Here is a 14395-nt window from a genome sequence, read left to right on the forward strand (position 1 = left end):
GATGATATTCTCATATATTCGAAAAATGTTGAAGAGCATAAGGAACATTTGAGAATAGTCCCGCAAACCTTAAGAGAAAATTAGCTATTTGACAAATTTAGTAAATTTGATTTTTTTAAGGAACAAATCCAGTACTTAGGACATGTAATACCCTCTGAAGGGATTTTGTTTGATCCATAAAAGATCAAAACTATCCTAGAATGGTCTATTCCTAGAAATGTTGCAGATATACACTCCTTTATGGGTTTGGCTAGTTATTATCAACGTTTCATTGAAGGATTTTCTAGAATTTCTTATCCCATGATGTCTCTGCAAAAGAAAGGAAGAAATTTTAAATGGAAAGTGTGAACATTGTTTTGATCAATTAAAAAATTTATTGACGACTTTCCCTGTGTTAAAAGTTGCAGAACCAGAGAGGGAATTTATAGTGTGTACAAAACGCTTGTCAGGAAGGGGTGGGAGGTGTCTTAATGTAGGTTGGTAAAGTGGTCACCTATGAATCATGAACATCAAAGGAACAAGAGAAAATGTATTCATCATAAGACCTAGAACTCAATGTTGTAGTACATGCTTTGAAGTTTTAGCGCCACTACTTCTTGGGTAAGAGGTTTCTATTAATGATGGATCATAGTAGTCTAACCAGTTTTTTAAACAACCTAATCTGAATGCCCGAAAAACCAGGTGGACTGATTTCCTGAGTGAATTCGATTTTGATATAAAACATCTTAAAGGAAAAGAGAACTGTGTGGCTAATGCCTTAAGCCGAAAGCTACATTATGTGTATGAAATTAGGTACCATCAAATTGAATTTCATATATCTGAGCAACTTAAGGAAGCTACATTTAAGGACCCCGAATATAAATTCTAGTGGAAGCAAACTAAATAGACACAAAATTTTGGAAACCAATTCAAATATGGTATGAATGAGAAGGGTTTATTAACTTTCAATGGAAGGCTCTATGTACCTAATCCAGTAACCCTTAAGCAAATGTTATTGGATGAATTTCATCGTAGTCTTTATGCTACCCATACTGGGTATCAAAAGTTATTTATTGTAGTCAAAAGAGGATACTTTTGGCCTGGGATGAGGAAACATGTCACAAAATATCTAGCCAATTGTTTAGAATGTCATCAAGTTAAGGTTGAACATCAACACCGTGTTGGTTTACTCCATCCACTTCCTATCCCTAAATGGAAGTGGGAGATAATTACACCAGACTTTATAACTGGATTACCTAAAACCTAGAAACAACATGACTCCATCATGGTGGTGGTGGAAGAATTAAATAAAAACTCTCACTTCATTCATGTTAAATCTACTTATAAAACTATGGAAATTGCAGATATTTTTATGAAAGAAATATTTTGGCTACATGGCATGCCAAAAATGGTGATTTCAGATAGGGATGTAAAGTTTACATCTACATTTTGGAAATCCTTCTTTAGAGGATTATGTATTCAAATTAATTTTAGTACCTCCTATCACCCTCAAATAAACAGACAAACTGAGTGAGTAAATCAATTTTTGGACGATATGCTATGAATGTACGTAATGCAACAACCAACCAAATGGGAGGACTACCTCCATTTGGTTGAATTTTCCTATAACAACAACTACCAAGAATCATTGGAAATGAGCCCATATGAGGTATTATATGGAACTAAGTGTTGAATACCTACTAACTAGAGTAGTCCAAAAGATAAAATGGTATTGGGACCCAACATGTTAGTAGAATTGGAGTTGGAGGTAAAGAACGTCCATCAGAATTTGAAGGCACTTAGGATAGGCAGAAAGTGTATGTAGACAAAAGAAAACTTACAAATAATTCCATATAAGAGATCACGTCTATGTTCGAATAAAACCCAAGAAGAGCACCCTATAATGGGGTAGCTGCTCTAAGGTAGCACCTTGCTATTTTGGACCTTTCTAGGACTTAGAAAGAATAGGTACAGTGGCCTATTAGCTTGCTCTTTCAAGTTATATAAAGGTTCATAATGTGTTTCACATTTCCATGTTAAAGAAGTATGTGTATGATTCCAGACACGTTATTAACTACAAAGATATAAAAGTAAGTATAAATGAATTCTGAAAATGCATATATTGATGATTCAAAACATGCAAACTAATGATTTGAATGATGCCGACAAGTCAAACCGGATGGGGAATTTCTAGTAGAGCCTCTGCATATTCTCGATTGGAGAGAAACCACCATGTGGAAGCGAGTTATCACCCAGGCTAAAGTGCAATGGAATCACTTTAGCCCAGAAGAGGCCACCTGCAAGGATGAGGTTGTCATGCAACAAGAATATCCCAACTTGTTTCAAGGGCAAGAATGAACATCAAGGATAATGTTCTGCACGAGGGGGAAGATGTAACACCCTCAGATGCTGAAGTAAATTCCAGAATTACTGCTAATATTTTTATTACTGTTAGTTGCAAGTAAAAGAAGGAAAACAATTTATGAAAAACAATAATAAATTTTATTATGTGATAATTCTAAAGAAAATATATTAAGAAGTGGAACAAGGATGAGGACACATTAACTAATTAAAAACTTCCAAGAAACAGTTGAGGATAGTTGTTCCTTTCATTTTGAATCTTGGAGATAAAAGATCTGTTAAGGAATTATGGGGTTAGCCATTTGAAGGAGGCGTAACCGCCTGAGGAAGGAAGAGAATGAATGTGAATGCTACTGGAGCATTGTCTTGAGCTGGTTCTGGGCTAGTGTAAACTCTCTAGTCAGAGGAAAATTTGAATGTTCTTGGCTAGACTAGGAAGTCCTGAGGTATGAGAACTTAACATGTAGAGTTTAATATTCAAATGTGTTCAAAAGTGAAAGTTGGGGGGGAACCTGGACGTAATTGACGGTTCCATTGGATGGGAGCGTACTCGTCCTAAATACACTTTCTTAAAAAAATGAAGAAATCAAAGATAAGTATGCCATTTTTGTGTTCAAATTATTTTGTGATCATATACTTTATTATCTACTGTACAATTTTATAGGAATTTAAATCTTAGTAGGGAAGCATTTTCTATTGAGTAAAGAAGCATCCCTGTTGCTTAATGGTTTTTTATTATTGAAAGAATATATTTTCTTAATATGAATTCTGTCAGATTATGTGAGTTTTGTGCTTAATGGTAAACGTGTAGAAGGAAAATGAGACAGGGACCTAAAAAAGTTATTATGCATGAGTCATGATTACATAATGGTGTGAACAACCGATAGAAAAGTAAAGCAGTAATATAAACAGTGACCCTTGGATCAAATGTTGCTAATAACTAGAATTGCTTAAAGAAATGGTGCAATGTTAAAATACAACAACTATTGGTGTGAATCTGATAGAATACAAGTCCCAATGAAAAGGATAATTTTGGGATTGTTTCTACAACCCATAGATTTCCCTGTTACCAAGGAGAAGAGAGTTTTAACTGTAGGAGATGAAACATATTAAGGAACTAGAACTTAGTGTAAATCTAGCTTCATAAGCAAAGGAAGAAAACCCTTGAGATAATAGTATGTAAAGTAATGGGGGTTATGACTTGAAACTCCATCCAGGTATTACAGAAGACGAGACGACACACCTTAGTAGACGGAAAGGAAAGGAAATAACATACTCTAGCTTTATTGTTATATATTTCTAGAAGGGCACTGTGTAAAATATCTGATCCGTCCAACGTTTCAAATGGGAACCCCATCCATCATCAGGGACCAAAGAGAAATCCTGAGAGTGAATGAGTGCTAGAGCACATTTTTATAGTTGTTTTCTAAGTCTGAGCATAATGGGTTTGGTGGTTACGTCTGCCACCTGGGTTAGCTCAGAGGATAAGCTATTTCCAGTAGCCTCACACACATTCCCAAGATTGAGACCAACCCTATAATGATTAATGAACTGCTAATTTGAAATAGAAACCTTTCTCCCATAAAAATTAAATTGTGTACTCGCAATCCCTACTAAATAAATTAACTGACAATTCGCAGTAAATCCGGACAACTCAGGTTGGTATAAAACGCATAAATCACCGGAAAACTTGGTTAATGATTATGGCATGGAAAAGAACACCTTGGGCTAATAATTGACTAAGGAATAGAAATTTATTATAACATGGAACAGTTAACTACATGAGCACTAATACCCTGGAAAGGGTGAGTGGATATGTTCACTCAAAACCTCAGCAAAATAAATGTATATTGTTAACCTAATACATAAATATTAGATAGCGAAACTCTGTAGTGAAAGCATACAGTAATTATCAAATTCTAAATGAACTAAACCTATAGTGAGAGCCTGTCATTAATTAACCAAACTTTATTCTCACAGGGTTGTAAATAAAAATTACACAGAGAAGGATGTAAATAAAACAACCCGAAAACCTGTTACTATAATAATCCTCATGCTCTTAAAGCAGTATAGACAACACACATCTGGTGCAGAGAATTAACATAAAAGAAGCAAATTTGTGTAAACTAAGTTTATACCATATAAGTTAATTAGTTAACGATGGCATAGTAGAACATGGAACCAACTCGAACTGAGAATCAAAAATAGAGATATGCACAAATATATCATTAACTTGAAAACGAGAAAAAACAAAGATAAACCCTCGGTGCATAATAGTTTAGAGCAGGGAAATTGCAAAGGATTGCATAGACCTTGGGCCAAACCAGCAAGCGAAGAACAAAGGGGTCTCAGGACTGCCCAGTCCTTTCATAACCGACAAGATTTATACATTTATTTAATAGTAAACCAGGTGAATCCCTTAACATTATTGAGTGGTATTATGACCATACAAAACCAAAGAATGCTTATAATGTAGCCAGAAGCCAACCTGGTCATTCCTGAGGTTGGTCGCAACCAAAATCTTCAAACCAGCTACCATCGCAAAACCCCTAGATGTTGTCTGACTTCCCTGTAATGGAGAACCCAAAACCCTAATTAGTTGTTCCAGAGAAAAAATTAACAATTGAAGTGCATATAAATTATGACTTGATAAAAACCCTTGTTACCTGAGTCTGCTGTAAGGAAGACAACTCCAATTCATGGCCCGAGCAACTACAAGAGAGGAACCAAACATTCTGAGCTATGACAGTCACCAGTCGATTTGGGATGGGAGAAGGGACAAAGGACAACCTTCTGTCATGATAAGCCTAGGGAAAATACTAGTAAACATGTCAAACCGCCAAGTAAGACTAAGAAACTCTATGGCGGTGGTATTGGTGAAATACTGTGACGAAATCTGGCTAGTTTTCAAGCTGGGGAAGCAGGAGAGAAAAGGGGTTGTAGAGCCATTTTCTTGATGGAGCACGCAGAAAATGATCACCCTCAACCATCCGTTTGGAGGCAGCTACCCTAACTCCAATTCGAGACACATGAGACGTTAGATCCTCCAAATCAACAACAACCATAGGATAGCTTCCATGTGGTAGTCCACGTTGAGCGCACCAGGAGGGCATGAGGAAGGCCTTGAGAACCATCTTCACTCGATCATTAAATATATTTATGAATCATAAATATCAAACTGTAATAACCAATACACTTAGCCTTAATGAATAACAGTTTTCGCATGAGCGATTGATAATCAATGTACTTAGTTTGCTAATGAGCGATTATATGATTTGACTATTTCATCAATACAATAATGGAGTTATGGCTATATATAGTATGCAATCTAATACTGATGATGGTTAGTGATTAGGTAGCCTTTTACAAAAAAAAATTGACCTTGGGTAATCAGTTAGTTGTTACGATTTCATATTAAATAATAGATTTTTATATAGAGAGAAAAATAAAGTAATTCGATTAAAAAAATTCTTACATTTTTATTTTTCATAATGATGGTTATGTGTAATTTATTCTATTCTTAATATGGAGTTGATATGAGAAATTAAAATATATATTAATAACAAAAAAAATAATGTAGGTTATAAATCAAATATTTGGAGATGCATGTTTGAACAAAAGATTGTAACTTCAAAATATATATAGAGAAAGAGATACACATTTCTTATTCTATTAATAGGTTCTTTTAATTCAATGTATGAAGGAGATTTGCAATTTTTCAATGCTTAATATGTACACTTTAAAAATATTAATTTCACACTAAATAATAAAATTTTATATCAAATTTATATAGAGAAAAATAAAGTAAATTAGATTACAAAATTTATTATATTTGTATCTTTCATTGTAAGAAAGATATGTAATTTATTCCATTATTAATATGAAGTTGATATGTAAGATTTAAAAAAATATGATACAAAATGAAAAATTTTCCATAAAGTAATTTTGGTATTGGGAGCGATGGCTGGGTTTTGGGCGCTTAGGGTTTCCGCAGAACTATTTGCCGCCGTCGACGCCTCCACAGCTTTGGATGATGCCGGATCGGATTGGAGACCGGCTGCGAGACACACAGCGCTGGAAGATTTCTTCAAGTTGTGGCCTGGATCCCTTAACGGAAAAGAGCAACAGTTTTCGAACCATATTAAACAGGTATCTGTGGTTTTTCCCCCCTCCTCGGCACTTTTCGTTTTCCACAGGGCGACTCTGCACACCCCTCTTCTTCGTTCGGGGTTTTACGCTTCAAATCTATCGATCCACACACTGCCACAGGTTGTTTCGCCCTCCTCAACGGGTGTTTCTCCCTGGATAGTTAGCCCTGACTGCGGAAATGGGAAACAGAGTAGACTGCCAAATCCTCTGCCCCTTCTTGTTTTTCTGGGACGGCTTGGAACAGATTCGCCCTCCCCTGTTCTCAAAGAAAGCAGATCTGGCTCGTATATAACAGATCTGGACAAAAAACAAAAGACGAGCCTTCTCGTGAGTTCAGATCTTATGCCTCCCATCGGCCCAATGAGGGGCGGCATCAAACGACCGATCGGCCTAACAGCGCATGGCGGGACAGAGCCCCAAATAGCAGTAGTTTCAGGGGGTAGTAAATCTATTCCAGCCCTCCAGGACCCAGAACAGGATCGAACTCAAATTTTCATCAGGATCCTGTCAGGAAAAACTATTTGCAAGCAAATTTGGACAGGATCATTGATAAAAAATATAAAAGAGGAAATACAAGCAGATACAGGCATCCCATCAAATCTGCTAAGCTTGATACATGCAGGCAAAATCCTGCAGGATATTTTTACAGTACAGCACTATGGTATTGATCGAGATTCAACTATCATTGTAAGCACAAGGCTGAGAGGAGGAAGCTCTGGCCCAGGCCCAAAAGGTATAGGTTCTTTTAAAGATGCTGTCAAAGGGAAGGGGGAAGTCAAAAACAAGCCATCATCAACTCCAGATCTTCCTGGTCCCTACATTGTGGAGCAAAGACCACAGATTCCTGTTCTGCAAGTCGACATGCCTGAGGTAAAAAAATTTCATTCTGATCTTTCTTCAACGGCTGTCATATGCAGATTTAACGGGTTTTGGCCTAAAACAGATGCTTTAAGACAATGGATCTTCGCCACATGGACCCCAAACTGTGACATCCATTTGTGCTCCAAGGGCTTTTTTATTGTAAAATTCGACTCGGATAAGGAGAAAGATTTTGCCCTCCACGAGGGGCCATGGTTCTGGGGCAATGCTGGTCTATTCATGACCCCCTGGTTCCCGGGTTTTGACCCCTCCACTATGGTGGTCTCCAAAATGCCGGTTTGGGTTAGGCTCCATAACTTACCTTTACATTTCTGGTTTCCTAATGTTTTTGCAGCAATAGGGAATGCCATAGGTTCTTTCATCAAGCAAGATGTGGAAAGAATAGAAAGAGGCATCCACACCTTTGCCAGAATCTGTGTGGAGGTTGATCTTAGTCAAGGGCTTCCTGACAAAATAATTCTGAACTACAACAACTCTCAGTGGAAACAGCCTCTTGATTATGAAAACACGGCTTTCAGATGTCGAGGCTGTCAACAAACAGGACATCTACATAATAACTGTCCGCAAAACAAAAGAGAAAACAGAAGGAATAAGAAACAAGTCCACAAACCAAGAGGCTGGCAATGCACAGTGAATCCAGAAGAAGAAATAGAGGATGAGGGGGAGCCGGACCCCCCATCCGAACAACATGATGATCCTATTGGGGAGAATACCGCGGCTGCCACACCCACGGCAAATAATCAGGAACATCTGTCCTCAGATTCCGGAAAATTTACTACATCAGTAAACAAGAACTCAAAGACACCCCAAAATCAGGGAGAGATGACAAGCACGGATCCAAGCATGGGAGGCACCAAACGGCATCATCTCTCAGATACTTCAGACTCAGACAAAGAAACAGGCTTTCAGACTGCAGAAACTCAGTTAGTCATTGCTTCAACCGAGCCCACTCAAGGAGAATGGCGCAAGGTTGAAAAGAAAAAGGGGCGAAAGACTTGAAGCCGCCGGCAGTCAGTTTTTTTCCCTCTCTCTCCCCCCTCTCTTTCTTTCTCTCTTTATTCTTTGTGCACGTTAGTCCTCTAATGTTGCGTGGGGTGCGAAAGCACTCGAGCCCTTGTGGCAGCCTACGGGAAGCTTCTATGTTTCTGGAAATGCTCAGCATATGCAATGTAACTTTTTATTTTTATTAATAAAAAGTTCGGCTTTTCTTCGGAAAAAAAAGATTTAAAAAAATATTAATAACAAAAAGAAGTTTAATGTGGGTAATAAATCAAATATTTCAATATGCATGTTAACTAAATATTTTAACATCAAAATATATATAAAGAAGAGCTAAAAAGTTATTTATGTTAATAGATTCTTTTTAATTCAAGGTAGGAAGGATATAATATGTAGAGTGTTAAATTTTAATCATAAATAACATATTTTAATGTCAACCATGTATACATTGTATAAACAAGTGAAAAATAAAAAAATTAGTTATAGGTAAAATATTTTATTAATGTGTTGCTCAAAACAAGCATAGATTCATCTTAGCTCTACATTTACCAATATCCTAGAGGAATAAAATATCTAAAGTGAAAAAATTCCTCAATTTTTCTAATCAAAAAGAGGTTTGTATTTTATGATGGATCTATGGTTCTATGCAAATGAAATACAATAGCCTTAGGCACAAATGGAATATTTTAGTGTCCATATTAAATAAAATACTTTATGTGAGAGAAATAAACCAATTTAAATTATCATTATTATTATTATTATTATATTTTCGCTTTCCATTGTGAGAGATATGTAGTTTATATATAATATTTAAAAAATATACTAATAACAATAAAATGTTTAATGTGGGTTATAAATCAAATATTAGTAACCATAAAAAGTTTAATGTGAATTATAAATCAAATATTTAATTGGCTAAGAGGCATTCTACAAATGAGTATGAGATATATGTTGTAGTGTCCATAAATCAATAAAATCATTTAAATATTGGCTCAACTTTTAGGTTCCATAGTTATGTTCTAGTTTTCCATTGACACTTTAGTATAATTTGTATTTACATTTTTAATATTTGTAAATAAAATGTATCCATAAATCAGTGTAAATATTTAAATATTAGCTCAATTTTCAGACTCTATCATTATGTTTTAGTTTTTCACCTAACATTTTAGTATACTTTGTATTTACAGTAACATTTTAGTATACTTTGTATTTACATTTTCTATGTTTGAAAATAAAACCAGTATAATATATTTTGAATATATCAAAACTTAGAACTTATTATTATTATTTCTCAGGAGGTAAGAACTTGAATTCACATAATGTCACGACACGGCACATTGAATGATATTGAAAGGAGAAGATTCGAATCACGTATTATAGATCAGTCGACTTTGAACATTCAGGCCTCCGTTTAGGCTTTGGTGGGTAGTTTTTTATCCTATATATTTAAAATTGGTAAAGTTAAATTCTTTTGATATTTTTATTTTTTCTAAATTGTATTTTTAAATTTAAAAATAATGGACTCATATTCGTTTTTTTTTAATATTGGAAATTGTGCACACTCATTGTATATACAAATTTAACCATTTAAAATTGTTAAAACAATTTTTCAATATAACAATTTTTTAATAGAATTTTAACTTGATGTAAATTCCACAAGAAAATCTATTATAAAAAAATTTTAAATCTGTCCACTTAAAAAATAGAGATTTAAAATTTAGTATATAACTTTTTTTTAAATGAAATTTATATTAAAAAAAAATACAAAAATATAAAATATATTAAAAAATTTCATCATAAATAAATAATTTTTCTTTTTTATTTTAATAAGTAAATTATATATGTTTATGAGAGAATATATATGTATATATATTTAATATTTAAAATAGAAAATTAAATTTGGTTTTAGATAAAGATCAAATCATAATTAAAAGTATTTAAAAGTTATATATAATTAAATTATGATTATATATATAAAAGAGAGTAGTTTTTTGTTTTAGGTATGGAATCAAATATTAAATATTATTAAAAATATTTTTTTTTAGAGACAATCTCACTAATTATTATAGGTAATATGAGTTGTTTAAGTTTTTTTTATATTATTTATATTGTAATTTTTTTAATTCTAAAATAAAATTTAAGATTGTTTTTATCAGTTAAGAAATTATTTTCTTTGATAGTAAACTTTCCAAATTATTCATGGGTTATTTTAAATGGTGTGGTTTTCTTTGAATAAAGATAATGAGTCAACTCACTAAGTGGTCACTAGAGGCTATACAAGAATATCAGCGAACCATTAATCAAAGAAAACCATGCCCCCTAAAAGAAAATGTTTTTTCCTTCTTTTTTTTAAATGGTATTGCATTGGATAAGAGTTAATTTCTGTCAAATGTAGAAAAACAAGTTAATGGCCCGAGTTATGTGGAACGAGTGAAACTCTAGGGCTTTGTAGATTATCTACCGATGAATTCAAGCAGCATGATTTTCTTTGAATAAAGATGTTGTGTCAACCTTAATATTAATAGGTAACATTAAGACTTTAACATTACTAGGTAACATTAAGCGATAAGTGGCAAAATCTATTTAATTCATTTGTCACCAAATAATTTTCACTAATGTAACCTAATTCAATACCATTATTTAAGAAAAACCACACCACCTAAAACTATTTTTTTTTTTTTTGGAAAGTGATAAAAATTATCAAAACTTAGTGATCAACCAACAATTACAATTACTAGATGCTATATTTTAATGTATATTAACTTATCCCAAAAAACAATCACTTTTTATTAAATAATATCATTCTTAAAAATGTTTAATTTTAATCTCTTATATATAATTTAAAAATGTGAGGATTGAAATATGGAAGGGGAGGGAAGAAATACAAGGATTAAGAGGGACTAGTAGAGATTCATCTCACCCAACCCATTTGACGCACACAACTGAATAGGTATGGGAGGTAGAGCAATGATACCATCATTTGCAATTTAAGGAAGCTCAACAATATATGCTGACATTCGAAATAAAGGTGGTAATAATCAAATAATAACACTCTCTATAGATTATCTTAAAGGAGATGTAGGATTAGATCACAAACTTGATGCACTTGTAAATAAGGAACACAAAATTATGCAAGTTCATGGAATTGAGGTGGACTGTGAAGATGATTGTGGCTCTGATTTTCAAAAAAACCTAAAATTCCCAATAGGAAACCAACCAAACTCTTAAGATATTTGAAGCCAAGTTTGATCTCCTATGTACAAGACTCTTTAGAGTGGATTTCGTAGTTGCTCTAATGACAAAGGATGACCTAAAAAATGGTCACTGAATCAAGTTTTGGAGGGTCACCACATAATCCCATTCTCTTGGATGAGGAGGAATCATATTCAAGCCCAGTAGTAGCAACAAAGGAACCTATGAAACTATTTAAGGCACACCACATAGAGGAGACAACCCCAATAAATATGGACCTTTAGCCTTATGTGGGATTTACTTTCTTTTTTATATTCTTCTTAATATCCAATATGATGTGTAGTGATAGGCATGTGGTTGGGTATCACCTCAATATCCTCTCTTTTTTTGGACATATGTGATGATTATTAGTGCTTCCCAAAAGTCATTTTGAAAAATAGGGACCCATTTAAAGAAATTGGAGGCTTACCACATAAACTTGTTCTTTTGGATGAGAAAGAACCATATTTAAGCTCGGTGGTAGTAATGAGGGAACATGTGAAATTGTTAAGGCACAAGACAATGGAGAAAACGATGATAAATACAAATCTTTAGCTTAATGTGGGCTCAACTTTATTTTTTTTGTTCTCCTTAATGGTTAGTATGATGCATAGTGATAGTTGGGTATCAATCTCGATCTTTTATTTTTTGTATGGATATATGTGATGATTACTTGTGCTTCATGAAACTCAATTTGAAAAATAATCAGTTGAGGAGTGACTTGTTTCCCTACTTACAATAACCCTAGAGCACTATGATTATATCTCTTTAGGTTTGTATAATGTCAAATGTAATACAATGTTAGCTCTCTCTCTCTTGCTATATATATATAGACACACACACACTCTATTCATTGTAATAATTATCTTATTAGATTTGATTTCAATACATAAAATAATAATATGATTACTTGTATCATCATAAGAATTATTTTATCAAAAGATTATTAGCTTCATTGGTTGTGAGAAAAAGTTGCTATAGGTTCATTTATAAACTAGACTCATGAACACCATGCTTTTTTTAAAGGTATTTGTATTTTGATAATGGACATCATTAATGAAGATTGAGCGTTCTTGAATCCATACTCAACTTGTATCCAAGGGTGACATCCATGAAGGTCAAAAGATGTACGACAAATTGTGGATGTCACTAAATGAGTTGTATGTTCTTGGGGCTATTTAACTAAGTTGAGGGTGAATAGTGGAATAAGTGAGACAAAAGAGGGATAAATGATGTACTAAAAATTGTGAAACCAAATGGAGACTTGTATCTAGTAAGAGGTGAGACCAAGGAGGTGTGTAAGATGTAGAAAACCAAGATTGAGTCCAAGGGATGGGATGAAGAAGAGACAAGATTTGTAGGAGAAATTGTGGAGATCATTACATGAGTATTCGAACTGTCAAAATCATCTTGGGTACATGCATCCAACAAGGAGGAGGCTAAAGAAGGTTAGAAATGTTAAGGGGGGATTATGGAGGCCATTACACGAGGCTTGCATGTTGTTGATACCAGATTGAGATCTATATCATATAATGGGCAACTTAACTAAAACAGTGTGGAACATGTAAGGAAGATTGTAAAAATAGCTATACAAAATTTTCACTGTTAAAACTAATTAAAATTTGTATCTATAAATATGTATAAAAAAAGTTGTGAAGATATTGTATAAAAATTGTGTATTGTTAAATTGAAAAATAAAGCTTTTATAGATTTAAAAAAAAAAAAAGTTAAAATATGTTAAAAAAATTATAATTGTATAAAAATTATATATTTTTGAATTCAAATAAAAAATTATAAAAAAACTCAACATTAAATTACTTACTCCATAATACATCTCATATTGGTAAAATTTTAAAAATCATAAAACCTAACAAAATTATGACTTTATTTTAAATTATTATTATTAATGTTATCTGTAAAAAATTAATTAAATTATTATTATTAATGTTATCTATAAAAAAATAATATATAAGTTACACATATACACATTAGAAAAACATGGAACAAGATTATTAACCATAGAGATTTACCATGGAAATTCTTAATTTGTAAATGAGTTTTGTTATAATATTATATCTTAATACCATAACTTATCAATCCAGTATGTTCCAAAAAATCATAACTCAGTTCACACTTGTTTATATAATATTTTGATAAAAAACCATAAATATTTTAGAAATAAATCTCAACCTCTAATTTATGTATATTAATATAAATATTTTACAAAATCAAATTACATATTTCCTAATCGGATTAAGAAACGTATGACTAATTGAAATTATTGCAACCCAACCATCTGTCCATTCTGAAACATATGGCAGAGATATCGTTATGTGTTGTATTATTCACAGGATTCGTATCCATTGTAATCTATATCGTTGAAGCTCACATTCTAAATTGCTTAAGGAGTGGTTGTTCTTTCCTAGAGGAGTGGACGTTGAAAGAACTGTTGGAACAAGATGGTACGACAAGCCGATGATCTGTGTATCTCTTTAAGAGATGAGTGTACCAGCGAACAGAAAGAGTTCCGTACCGTTTTCAATCTCTATCATTGAAATCCACGTAATACACCACCGTCAATGAAACTCCACACAAAGTATCCACGGGCGTTCGACCCATTCCTTCACAGACTTCCACTCCAATTTGGTAAGCACTCAGTCATCACATCTTATGTTGTCAAACAATTTCATAAAATAAATATAAATTTTTATCTTAAACAGTATTTTATCCAGCAGGGAGATGAATAAAAAATATTGTTTTAATATATTTAAAGAAAAAAATTAAGTAAAATTAGAGA

The 14395-nt window shown here is 33.1% G+C and overlaps 1 pseudogene; it reads right to left on the reverse strand.

The window, feature by feature from the left end:
- Positions 1–13983: 13983 nt before the first annotated feature.
- The window catches only part of LOC149201741 (beta-glucosidase 22-like), a 219277-nt pseudogene continuing 218865 nt past the window's right edge, over positions 13984–14395 (reverse strand).

This window comes from Pinus tabuliformis, chromosome 2_1 (assembly GCF_031772625.1).
Source record: "Pinus tabuliformis cultivar Carrire ecotype Pingquan chromosome 2_1, CPIR1, whole genome shotgun sequence".
Lineage (NCBI taxonomy): Eukaryota > Viridiplantae > Streptophyta > Pinopsida > Pinales > Pinaceae > Pinus > Pinus tabuliformis.